This window comes from Lathyrus oleraceus, chromosome 1, assembly GCF_024323335.1.
Source record: "Lathyrus oleraceus cultivar Zhongwan6 chromosome 1, CAAS_Psat_ZW6_1.0, whole genome shotgun sequence".
Classification (NCBI taxonomy): domain Eukaryota; kingdom Viridiplantae; phylum Streptophyta; class Magnoliopsida; order Fabales; family Fabaceae; genus Lathyrus; species Lathyrus oleraceus.
The window spans coordinates 444,346,377-444,359,763 of NC_066579.1; the positions used below are offsets into that span (position 1 = coordinate 444,346,377).

The 13,387-nt window shown below is 39.7% G+C and overlaps 1 pseudogene; it reads right to left on the reverse strand.

Annotated features, from left to right (window-relative positions):
- Positions 1-358: 358 nt before the first annotated feature.
- On the reverse strand, positions 359-458 carry LOC127116494 (uncharacterized; annotated as a pseudogene).
- Between the last annotated feature and the right edge of the window lie 12,929 nt (positions 459-13,387).

A 13,387-nucleotide genomic window follows, 5' to 3' on the forward strand; every position in this document is an offset into this window, starting at 1 on the left:
GATTACGCCGCTCCATCGCAAGATGAACCGCATTCAAGTATTGCTCCGCCCGCAATCGAAGCAAACAACTTTGAACTTAAACCTTCGTTGTTGCAGGCTGTGCAACAGAACCAATTCTCTGGAAATCTTACCGAAGATCCAAACCTTCATTTATCCGTATTTGTCCAATACGCTGATACTGTTAAAGCTAATGGTGTCACTTCAGAGGCAATTCGACTTCGTCTTTTTCCTTTCTCATTAAGAGATAGCGCTAGAAGATGGCTTCAATCTCTTCCTTCCAACTCAGTCACCACATGGAACGAGTTGAAGAAAGTTTTTCTTGCCCGATATTTTCCGCCAAGCAAAACAGCTATGTTAAGAGCCCAGATAAACGGATTTAAACAGAAAGACAACGAGTCTCTTTTCGAAGCATGGGAAAGATACAAAGACATGATGAGACTTTGCCCACACCATGGTTTGGAAGACTGGTTAGTAATTCACACATTTTATAATGGTCTCTTATACAATACAAGGTTAACAATAGACGCCGCTGCAGGTGGTGCACTAATGAACAAACCTTATGCTGATGCTTACCAGCTTATCGAGAGCATGGCCCAAAACCACTATCAGTGGGGAACCGAACGAACAACAGTGGAAAAACCTCAACCGAAAACTGGCATGTACGAGATAAGTAACCTTGATCACGTCAATGCAAAAGTGGATGCTTTGGTCCAGAAGATTGAAAGTTTAAACGTATCGCCTCCAGCAGTCGTGGTTGCTATAACTCAGAATTGCGAGGTCTGTGGAATCCAAGGCCACACTCCTGCGGAATGTCAACTCTTGACTGGAATCCAAACAGAGCAAGTAAACTATGCTCAAGGAAGCCCCTATTCGAATACCTATAACCCAAATTGGAAGAACCATCCAAACTTCTCATATAAGAGTAATAATGCTTTATACGCACCTGGACAGTCTCCAAATCAAGCCCCATCTATACCTCCAGGATATCAGAAACCGAATCCTAACAATAATACCCCTAGAAAATCCAACTTGGAAATCATGATGGAAAACTTTATAGCTTCCCAACAACAAACCAATAAAGATTTCTTAAACCAGAACATACACACTGGCGAACAACTTAAACAACTAGCAAGCAAAGTAGATGCCCTGGCTACCCATAACAAAATGCTGGAAACGCAAATATCTCAAGTAGCTCAACAACAAGCACCTACTGCTGCACCAACTGGTACATTCCCTGGACAGCCCCAACCCAATCCGAGAAGCCAAGCTCATGCAATTATATTGAGAAGTGGAACGGAAGTGGAAGGACCGTCTGACCCAAGGATAGAAAACCAAAACCCTGAGAAATCCATTGAGGAAAGTGAACCTAAGGAAAAGGAAGAGAGTAATAAGGAAACCCTAAAAAAGAAGGAACCTTATGTACCTCCACCACCTTACAAACCACCTATACCTTACCCTCAAAGGCTTGTTAAAACCAAAGATGTAGGCCAATTTAGAAAATTTGTTGATCTCCTTAAACAATTAAACGTTACAATTCCGTTTACCGAAGCTATTACGCAGATGCCCTCATATGCTAAATTCTTAAAAGAAATTCTTTCTAATAAGAGGAAACTTGAGGATAGCGAAACCGTTACACTCCCTGCCGAATGTAGCGCTATAATCCAAAACATGCCCCCTAAACTCAAGGATCCGGGTAGCTTCTCTATACCCTGTCACATAGGAAAATTTGTCATCGACAAAGCCTTATGCGATTTAGGAGCCGGAATTAGCGTTATGCCCTTATCCATATGTAAGAAACTAGAGATGGGAGAATTAAGACCGACCAAAATGTCTGTGCAATTAGCAGATCGTTCCATCAAATATCCTGTAGGAATCCTTGAAAACGTTCCCGTACGCATAGGTCAGTTTTACATTCCCACTGACTTCACAATTATGGACATTAGAGAAGATGATACGACACCTATTATACTAGGAAGACCATTCTTAGCAACTGCCGGTGCAATCATAGACGTAAAACGAGGACGACTCACCTTCGAAGTAGGTGAAGAAAAAATTGAATTCATTCTTTCCCAATTCTTGAAAGCACCTGCAATAGAAGATACATGTTACTTCATGGATATCATCGATGAATGCATAAAAGAAGCAGAGTCAGGAGAAGTCAAACCATCAGACTATCTTTTAGAGGACAAATCTAAACAATGCCTAGCAATAACACCAGATCCTACGCAGTGTCTTAACAAACCAACCCCTGATTTGAAAACACTTCCCAAAAATCTGAGATATGAATTCCTAGACTTAGAACTTGAACGACCTGTGATAGTTAATGCAGATCTAGGAAGACTCGAAACAGAAAAACTCCTACATATCTTAAGAAAATATCCAACTGCACTAGGATACCACATCACCGATCTTAAAGGAATAAGCCCTTCTATTTGTATGCACCGCATCATGTTAGAAGAAGACTGTAAAACCTCTAGGGAACACCAGAGAAGACTAAATCCGATCCTAAGTGAGGTAGTAAAGAAAGAAATAACCAAGTTATTAGAAGCAGGTATTATATATCCTATATCTGACAGCAAATGGGTTAGTCCTGTACACGTTGTACCCAAAAAAGGAGGCATAACCGTTATTGAAAACGAAAAAGGAGAAACTATAACTAAACGAATCGAATCGGGATGGAGAATGTGCATTGATTATAGGAAACTAAACAAAGCAACCCGAAAAGATCATTTCCCTTTACCATTCATTGACCAAATGTTAGAACGATTAGCTAAACATTCACATTTCTGTTATTTAGACGGTTATTCAGGCTTCTTTCAAATACCAATTCACCCTGATGACCAAGAAAAGACAACATTCACATGCCCTTTTGGTACCTTCGCGTATAGACGAATGCCGTTTGGTCTGTGTAATGCCCCTGCAACTTTTCAAAGATGCATGATGGCAATATTCGCCGACTTTCTCGAAAACATCATGGAAGTATTTATGGATGACTTTTCTGTATACGGACAAAGTTTCGAAGAATGCCTTGAAAACCTGGAAAGAGTTCTGGAGCGATGTGTAAAAGTAAACTTAGTACTTAATTGGGAAAAGTGCCACTTTATGGTACAAGAAGGAATTGTTCTAGGACACATCATCTCGAACAGAGGAATTGAAGTAGACAAAGCCAAAATAGAGGTAATCGAAAATCTTCAACCCCCAAGAACCGTGAGAGAAGTACGAAGCTTTCTAGGACACGCCGGTTTTTACCGACGATTCATCAAAGACTTCTCTAAGATAACCAAACCCTTAACCGGACTGTTGATGAAAGATGCTGAATTCATATTCGACGATAACTGTTTAAAAGCATTTCAAACTCTTAAACAAGCATTGATCTCCGCACCCATTATGCAGACACCAGACTGGAATGAACCATTCAAAATAATGTGCGATGCCAGTGATTATGCTGTAGGTGCTGTTTTAGGACAAAGAAAGGATAAAAAGCTTCACGTTATATATTACGCTAGCAGAACCCTGGATGAAGCACAGATGAATTATGCCACAACCGAGAAAGAACTCCTAGCAGTGGTATTTGCGCTAGATAAATTTCGTTCTTACTTGGTAGGAGCCAAAATAATAGTTTACACTGATCACGCTGCTATCAGGTACCTTTTAACAAAAAAGGATGCTAAACCTAGACTCCTAAGATGGATCTTGTTACTACAAGAATTCGACTTAGAAATCAAGGACAAGAAAGGAACTGAAAACGTAGTAGCAGACCACCTCTCTAGACTTGATAACCTTGAACCAGAAAGAACATCCATTAATGATGATTTCTCGTATGATAAACTCATAGCTACTTTGGAAGAGAACAACTCCGACATGCAAGTAGAAACCACCTTAGCTATATCTGTCATACCATGGTACGCTGATCTAGTCAATTATTTAGCTGCCGGAATAGTTCCACCTACTTTATCTTACCAGCAGAAGAAACGATTCTTCCACGACATAAAACACTATTACTGGGATGATCCCTTACTTTTCAAAAGAGGCCCCGATGGTATTTTCCGTCGATGTATACCCGAAGAAGAGGTAGAAAATATAATCCAACACTGTCACTCTGCGCCTTATGGTGGACACACAAGTACATCCAAGACCTGCTCTAAAATCCTACAAGCTGGCTTTTATTGGCCAACTATGTGGAAGGACGTACATGCGGCTATTAAGGAGTGTGACAGATGTCAACGCACGGGAAACATATCTAGACGTGACGAGATGCCACAAAAAGGTATTTTGGAAGTAGAGATTTTTGACGTGTGGGGGATAGACTTCATGGGACCCTTTCCATCCTCTTTCGGTAACAAATACATACTCGTGGCAGTTGACTACGTATCAAAATGGATCGAAGCTATAGCTTCTCCAACAAATGACACCCGAGTAGTAACTAGACTCTTTAAAAATATAATATTTCCGAGATTTGGCATCCCAAGAATAGTAGTCAGTGATGGTGGATCACACTTTATATCCAAGGTACTCGAAAAACTACTACTTAAATATGGAGTGAGACATAGGATAGCAACACCTTACCACCCTCAAACCAGTGGACAAGTGGAAGTATCTAACAGAGAAATCAAGCAAATACTAGAAAAAACGGTCGCCACTTCAAGGAAAGATTGGTCATTGAAATTACCAGAAGCTTTATGGGCATACCGAACTGCTTATAAAACTCCCATAGGGACGACCCCATTTAAGCTCATTTATGGAAAATCCTGTCACCTCCCGGTAGAATTAGAACATAAAGCCTATTGGGCTATTAGAAATTTAAATTTGAATTATAAAGCCGCCGGTGAAAAGAGAATCCTTGACATAAACGAATTAGAGGAACTCAGAAGAGACGCCTATGAAAATGCCAAAATCTATAAAGAAAGAACAAAACAATGGCATGACAAGCGTATATCAAGGAAAGTCTTCAAGCAAGGCGACGCAGTACTTTTATTTAACTCTAGACTAAAGTTATTCCCGGGAAACTACGATCCAGATGGTCAGGACCTTTTCATATCACTAAAATCTTTCCCAGTGGAGCGGTAGAAATAAAAGGACAATCTACAGAACCGTTCACCGTAAACGGGCAACGTCTGAAACATTATCACTATGCGGAAACCAACGAGGATTCGCTAATTCTACACTTAGACGAAACGCCCCCAGGACTCATAGACTATATTTAACAGTTTCTTTGTCGAGCTTGCGACATTTAAACAAAGCGCTTAGTGGGAGACAACCCACAAATTAATCTGTTATTTTATTATTCTATTATTATTATCATTTCTCTATTTTTCTCTTAATTATTCTTTTAATTTCTATTTAGTATTCATTATTGATTTATTCAAAAAGAAAAAAATATATCTATATATAATAATAATAATTCTTTTCTTCTTTCGGCATTTGGCCAAATCCTGACTTAAACTCATGTTTCTTTTCTCTAGTTAACACTAACCAGATGGGACATTTTGATCGTATGGGTATCAAGTTCAGAGGAATGGCTCAGAAACGAAAGTCTGAAGAACTAGCCGCTAGAGAGATGCTACCTAGTTTATATGCTGATGATTGGGCTATGACTGCCCTTGGACTGAGACAGAGTGTCCTGTTTTTGCTGAATCAGATAGGATGGGAGACCTCCCCTATCCTGAGACATTTCACCACCTACCGGAGACTCACACTAGAATTCCTTAGTTCATTAATCTATCTACCTAGCCATGGAAAAGGAATTAGCAGAGGTTTTATCCAGTTCAGAATGTTCAATATGGAGTACCAATTTAATATTAGAGACTTCACCAACCTTTTGGGTTTTCCTACCTCCTTTGATACATTCACTGTAAGCCAGGAAGAACTTTTTGAATATAGAGAGCTAGAACACTTTTGGGGTAAGCTGACTGGAAATGATGAGCCCGAAGAACATGAGTTTCTCTCTGGAAACATACATAACCCGGCTTTTCGCTATTTCCATAAGATCCTGACCCACACTTTATTTGGGAAGAAGCCAAATAGTACTTCAGTTTCACGTGATGAACTCTTCATCATATTTTGTGCTTCCCAGAACCGTCCAGTAAACGGTGCTACTTTTATGTTAGCTAATTTGGACCACCTTATCCAGGATGAGCGAGCACCCATTAGAATAGGCGGTTTGATCACTATGATAGGTAATGCTATTGGACTACGTCAGCCTATGCTTGACCTTAACCCTTTTTGTGGCATTACTACTATGAGTATACCCTTCCTCTTCAACACTATGTTTATAGCAAACATAGGGTCTGATGAGTTCGAGCTTATTATTGATAACCAGGTTCTCTGCCTATTCACCATGCCCGATCCTAGAACTAGTGTTCATAATCAAAGGAACTGGCTCTATAACCTGAATGAAACCCCAACTCCGGCTGGATCCACTGAATCCATCCAGGACTATGAGATTTGTGACGACTATGAGCACTATGTTGACCATATCTCTCTTGCTGAGTCTGACCCTCAGACACCTTACGGCTACTATGATATTGATCCTCCTCCTCAGCCTGTCCTGACCGAAGAATCAGTCATGCCTGATCTCCGACATCATATGCCAGGAACAGATATTAAAACAGTCATTGAAGCCTTGATGTCAGAGCAAGACGCCCTCAGGGAAGATTTCCATAACTTGAGACTTGAAATCCTAGAATGCATGAGCAGAACGGCAAGTCAGTTACGTATGTTACGGCATCATGTTAACTCTTTTGCTCCTCCGGCCAGAGATCCGAAGATAGATGGAATTTAGTTATATTTCTTTCTAAGTTATTTAGTTTTAGGCTAGATTTTTTTTCATTAATGTTGTTTGAATTCATGTTTATTTCTGTTTCATTTCATTATTTTCCTTCCCTATAATACTTTATGATCAATTTTATTGAAGCTGTTTAATTAATTTTATTATGCAATGGCTATTATGTTCTACTGTTGTTACCTACTATTATCATTATACAAAGCAAGTAAGCGTGCACATTGCATTAAAACTGCAGACTAAACTGATCATAAGCAAAATAAAACATTAAAATACGCCAAAGTAATTCTGTGAAGCGCCACTGAAGCCTTGCCAAAAAGGAGGTGTGACGAGCGTCACACACTCCATGACGAACGGCACGCAAAACGCCTGTTACGAACGTCACACCCCTGTGACGAGCGTAACGCCCTTCAGACAAGTGAACGTTAAGGAGCCGTTGGAGACGAACGTTACACTTTGATTTTTTTTTTTTTACATTCCCCATTCATTTTTCATTTACCACACTTAATTACTTTTCAACCACTTTTTCTTTCTACCTTCCAACCCTTCTCCTATAAATACCTACCAAAACCTCCTTCATTCACCACAAAACAATTCTCTCATATCAAACACACTTCTTTTCCTTTCCAAATCATCCCTTCAAAAATTCATCACAATGGCGGGAAATCAAAATTTCGGAAATATCATCTTCCGATCCGGAGATGACAACTATCAGCAAGAGCAATTCGAGCGTTTCCAACAGCGAGGCGTCGCTCCCACCAGGTACCCCGATTTAACTTGTTTACAACAATTGGGCTTACTCCAAGGTATCGAGTGGATGCTCCGTAAAGCCGATTTAACCTTCCTTTGCACCCATAACCAACCCACCTACCCTTCCCTAACCTTAGAATTCCTAAGTTCTTACGACTACACCACTCCCGCCGGTGAAGGTGAATTTCTAACCGGTACGGCAACCTTCCGTATGTTTAACACCGAGTACTCTCTAACCCAACGCCAATTGAGTGCCATGCTACAATTTCCCACAGAAGGTCTGCTGCATGCCAGAATCCCTCCAACCTCAAACTGGAACACAGTTCTAGTTTTCGATCTTTTTAAGAAAATTTCCGGTATAAATACCTACAACTGGGAAGAACTCCTTCTCTCCCACATCCATAACCCCACCATCCGTTATTTTCTCCGTATCCTGCAAAACACACTTTTTGGAAGACCAAACAACAGTAAGGTTAACTCGAAGGAGTTATTTTTCCTCCAGTGCGTTTTCGAACCGGATACTAAGGTAAACGCCGCCTCTTTTCTCTTTCATCATATCCGCACCTTATGTGCTAGAGGCCGGCAACCCTTTATAATTGGTGGATTAATAACCTCCATAGCACTTGGCCTGAACCTAGGGGATAAACTCCAAACTTTAGAATCCCTACCTCCCCTGTCTATGGATATCAGCTATTGCCGCTCCAGCCGCCTGATTAAAAACAGAGTAGGCGGAGGCTATTATCTTATGGTGAACAACCAAGCAGTCCCGAGTGTTGTGCTACCCAATACCACCCTAACTGATGTCACAAACCCCGACCGCCACCTCTACGATCTTAGCGCTCCTGAAACCACCGAGCCTTCACAAACAAACCAGCAAACAGATGAGTTTGAAGAAATGGAACAAGGTGATCATCCGCCAACACAACAATCAGTCCCGCTAAACCCTTCCAGTAATGCAGCCGGCCCATCCTCCCAACGTCGTCGACGACGAAGGCCTGCGACCAACGATGACATTATGGATGCTATCGATGGTATGCAGGCACAGAATACAGAGATGATGCAGATGATGCGTCAAATGCAACAGCAACAGGACGCTCGGAATGCCATAACCGACCAGCGGTTTACTGAATTGTTCAACAGGTTCGACAACTTAGACATACGTCAAAGATCACCAGGTCCAAGAACCAGAGGCGGAAGGCAGCCTTAGCTGTTATTTTCTTTTTTTTTCCTTTCCATCTTGTATTTCACTTCCTTAAAACATTGAGGACAATGTTTAGTTTAAGTATGGGGGGGAAACAATATTCTTTCCATTCTCAGTTTTTTTTCAAGTATGTTATTTTCCCTTTCATTGTTATTTCCCCTTCTTATTATGAAAAAAAAAAAAAAAAAAAAAAAAACAAAAATTATTATTATAATATATATTTATTTTAAGTTAAGTTCCTAAGTGTGAAAATTTTCTATTATCTATTCCCCTCAATTTCCTGAGCCATAACAAAAATTTTAACACACCCAATAAGTATAAAGGTTGCTTACTTTATAAAACTTGAGTGAGATCAAAACAAAACCATTACCGTAACAACGCTCTGAGAACCTCAATATGTTAGATCAGGATAAGTACCTATTATACCAATTCCTCGAACTTTTAGTTCTATGGCAACCCCAAGTAGTTTATACAGAAGTCAGCACCGTCTTAATAGCAAACTACGTGGAGAGCCGATGAATATAAGTGAATGATCCCCAAAGTAACCTAAAATATATAAAGATATCAAGAAATGCACTAATTAAATTAGGTGATCCTTACCAGATCATTTAATCTAAAGGTTGCAGATCATGCAAAAGCACAATACGAAAGATCCATTATGAGTTGGTTCAGTAGGAATCTGGTACTGAACTCGGTAGGGCGGACTACGGTCCGATCCCCCGCAATTTGCAATGGACTGAATAATGAAGTTATCCGACTTATGTACCAGAACTTCTAGCTAAAAGCGGATCATAATCACTAACCGGTTACTCCACTATGTGCGCGAAAAGATAAAGGGCTTAATGTGATTTCGCTAGAATGAAAACGGGTAAAATAAGACTAAAGGAACCAGGATAGCTATCATAGGGTACTTATAACTGATTGGCATAAAAGTAGGGTTATCTAAGTTGTAACGGTAGTTGTTGATGTCAAGATTAAACTCAAAATCCTCCTAAACAAAAATCCATTCGCAACCTAGTACGAATTGAGGTGTGCTTTGAAATTTCATCTGGCTAAAACTTTTAACAAGTTCTATACTGAATTTTGCTTGAGGACAAGCAAAGATTTAAGTATGGGGGAGTTTGATAACATGAAATTATATCACATTTTAAGACTTAATTTAATTAGATTATATTATCATTTACTTTAATTTATCCCATTTTATCAGATATTATGCAGTATTTCTTTTCTATTTACATCAGGTACCCATTTTGAAGCAAAAGTGAAAAAGGGAAGAAAAGGAGGTGTAAAAAGCAATAAAAAGAAAACAAATAACCAAGACCAAGCCCAGCCCAAAAGGAAGCGCAAGTTGCCCCTGTGACGGGCGTCACAAGGGTTGTGACGAGCGTCACGCGAAGTAGCCTTGTGACGGACGTCACACATGGTGTGACGAGCGTCACACCAGTCCACTAGCTTTTTGGCGCAAGTTACGCTCTCAGAAGAATGGAAGTAACGTTGAGGATTTCGTGTCCTATTCTCAAGCCGTGTATTTAGCCATGCTGAAGACTCGTAGGAAACGCAAGGCAGTTACCAAGGCTATTATAAATAGCCATCTCCTCTCTTTGCCGTCGACACAAGTTTTTGCACGCTCAGTTTTGCGAAAGCTCTGCCAAATTTTCCTTTCACGCCTTTGCTTATTTTTTTTTCCTTTCCAGCATTGTTCATTTTATTTATTTCTTTTGCAAGCTTTACTTTCCCTTTTTCCCTTGCAATTTATCTTTCCCGTTTTTTAGCTTTTAGATATTTTTCGCATAATAGTTTCTACACTGGAAACTACTGTGCAGCTTTATACCGGATTTAACCTTACGTTATATTCGAGTTTTATTTCCTTGATTTATTTTACGGTTTAATTGAAGAATCCAAGAACAAATCCTACCGGCTTGTGGTGGAGTGTTCAAGACCATTGTATTACGCATTCAGGTTCTTTAATTGCTATTTAATTTTGTATGTTTTATTCTATTGTTTATTCATATTGCCTGCCTGGAATGAGTCTGTTTATGCATGATATAAATTCTTGTTTATTTAGCATGTCTGGCTAATTTGCCTAGGTATCGGTATGTAAGGTAAGCAGAATAAGGGATCGAGACTGAGTCGGTTTATCTAAACTTAAAATCAAAATCAATCTTTTTATGGTCTCAACTTACAGGTTTAATAACAAGATTTTTTACAAAAGTAAAAGACATAGAGAAGTTAAAATCAATAGAGCGAGAGTTTGAGATTTTAACTGGACAGTGTAAGTTAGGCATTAATTCTAGATCAGGGCGAGAGCAAGTTTTAGAGTTAATTAAATTCTGACATTTTCCAAAAAGTATTTTTAAAGATTGAATGTGAGGACGAGAGTTAAGCATTTGGATTTAATTATATAACCTAAGTCAACAGAGCGAGAGTTTGAGATAAGGGTGTTTAAAACAGTCAGTATTTTCTTAAAAAGAGTTTCTGCAACTTTATTGTTTTCAAAATATGGTTTTTGACTTAATTATAAGTGACAGCAACATTAATATAAAATCATGGTTTATTCAACAGAGCGAGAGTTTGAGATAGAACCTTTAACCAATAAAGTTAACCGAAACGATTCATTTTAAAACCAAGAAACCGACAAAGACTTGATTCCCTAGTTTTGACGAATTACATACCGATATCCGTTTTATTAATATTTAATCTAGACATTAGTTTAGCTCTTAGTTTTTCCCCAAACAATCAAACATCTTCACCTTAGATTTACGTAGTAACTTTAGATAACGGTATATCGATTCATAAGTCCCTGTGGGATCGATATCTTTTAAAACTACGCGATAGAACTGTGCACTTGCAGTTTGTATCCCATTCTCGACTCACCCAGTCGAGCGATCACTATGCTTTGGCTTGGGATGCTAAGCGCTTACGCCAGTATATGTTGAATCATAAGACTTGGTTGATATCAAAAAAGGATCCAATTAAGTATATCTTCGAGAAGCCTGCTTTAACTGGGAGGATTGCCCGTTGGCAGATGCTGTTGTCTGAGTATGATATTGAGTATCGAGCTCAGAAAGCTATTAAAGGTAGTATCTTGGCTGACCACTAGGCACATCAACCAATTGAGGATTATCAGTCAGTTCAATACGACTTCCCAAACGAGGAGATTCTATATTTGAAAATGAAAGATTGCGATGAGCCTACGCTCGATGAAGGGCCAGAGCCTAGTTCGCGATGGAGCATGGCGTTTGATGGCGCTGTAAATCAATATGGAAATGGTATTGGGGCAGTGATTATTACTCCTCAGGGCACACATTTTCCTTTTACAGCAAGGCTAGCTTTCAGATGCACGAATAATATGGCGGAGTATGAGGCCTGTATCATGGGATTGGAAGAGTGTATTGATCTTAGGATCAAGCATCTGGATGTTTATGGTGATTCGACCCTTGTTGTTAATTACATTAAGGGTGAATGGGAGACGAATCAGCCTGGCCTCATCCCATATAGAGATTATGCGAGGAGGATTTCAACGTTCTTTACTAAGGTTGACTTCCATCATATTCCTCGAGATGAGAATCGGATGACAGATGCACTTGCTACACTTGCTTCGATGATTATGGTGAGACTCTAGAATGAAGTCCCAAATATCACTGTGATGCGCTTGGATAGACCAACTCATGTATTTGCAGTAGAAGAGGTGAAGGATGATAAGCCATGGTATTATAATATCAAGTGTTTTCTTCAGAGTCAGATTTACCCGCCTGGGGCATCTGTTAAAGATAGAAAGACTTTAAGGAGATTATCTGGCAGTTTCTACCTCAATGGCGATGTGCTTTATAAGAGGAATTTTGACATGGTTTTGCTCAGATGCGTGGATAGACACGAAGCAGACCTGTTGATGACTGAAGTCCATGAGGGTTCATTTGGTACTCATTCCAATGGACATGCCATGGCTAGGAAGATGTTGAGAGAAGGCTACTATTGGATGACAATGGAGTCTGACTGCTGCAAATATGTGAAGAAATGCCACAAGTGTCATATTTATGCGGACAAGATTCATATTCCCCGACACTTCTGAATGTGATTTCATCACCATGACCTTTCTCTATGTGGGGAATTGACATGATTGGCATGATAGAGCCGAAAGCGTCCAACGGTAACAGATTTATTCTCGTAGCAATTGATTACTTCACCAAGTGGGTTGAAGCGGCGTCGTATGCTAACGTGACCAAGCAGGTGGTTGTGAAGTTTATCAAGAATTAACTCATATGCCGTTATGGTGTGCTAGACAAGATCATTACTGATAATGGATCTAACTTGAACAACAAAATGATGAAAGAGCTGTGTAGTGAGGTTAAGATTGCGCATCATGATTCTTCTCTTTATAAACCCAAGATGAATGGGGCTGTTGAAGCTGCTAACAAGAACATCAAGAAGATTATCCAGAAGATGGTTGTTACATACAAAGATTGACATGAGATGTTGCCATTTGCTTTGCATGGATATCGTACATCTGTCCGTGCTTCAACAGGGACAACCCCTTTCTCTCATGTATATGGCATGGAGGTTGTGCTCCCAGTAGAGGTGGAGACCATCAATGAGAGTCTTGATGGAAGCCAAGTTGAATGATGCTGAATGGGTCCAGAGTCATTATGACCAGTTGA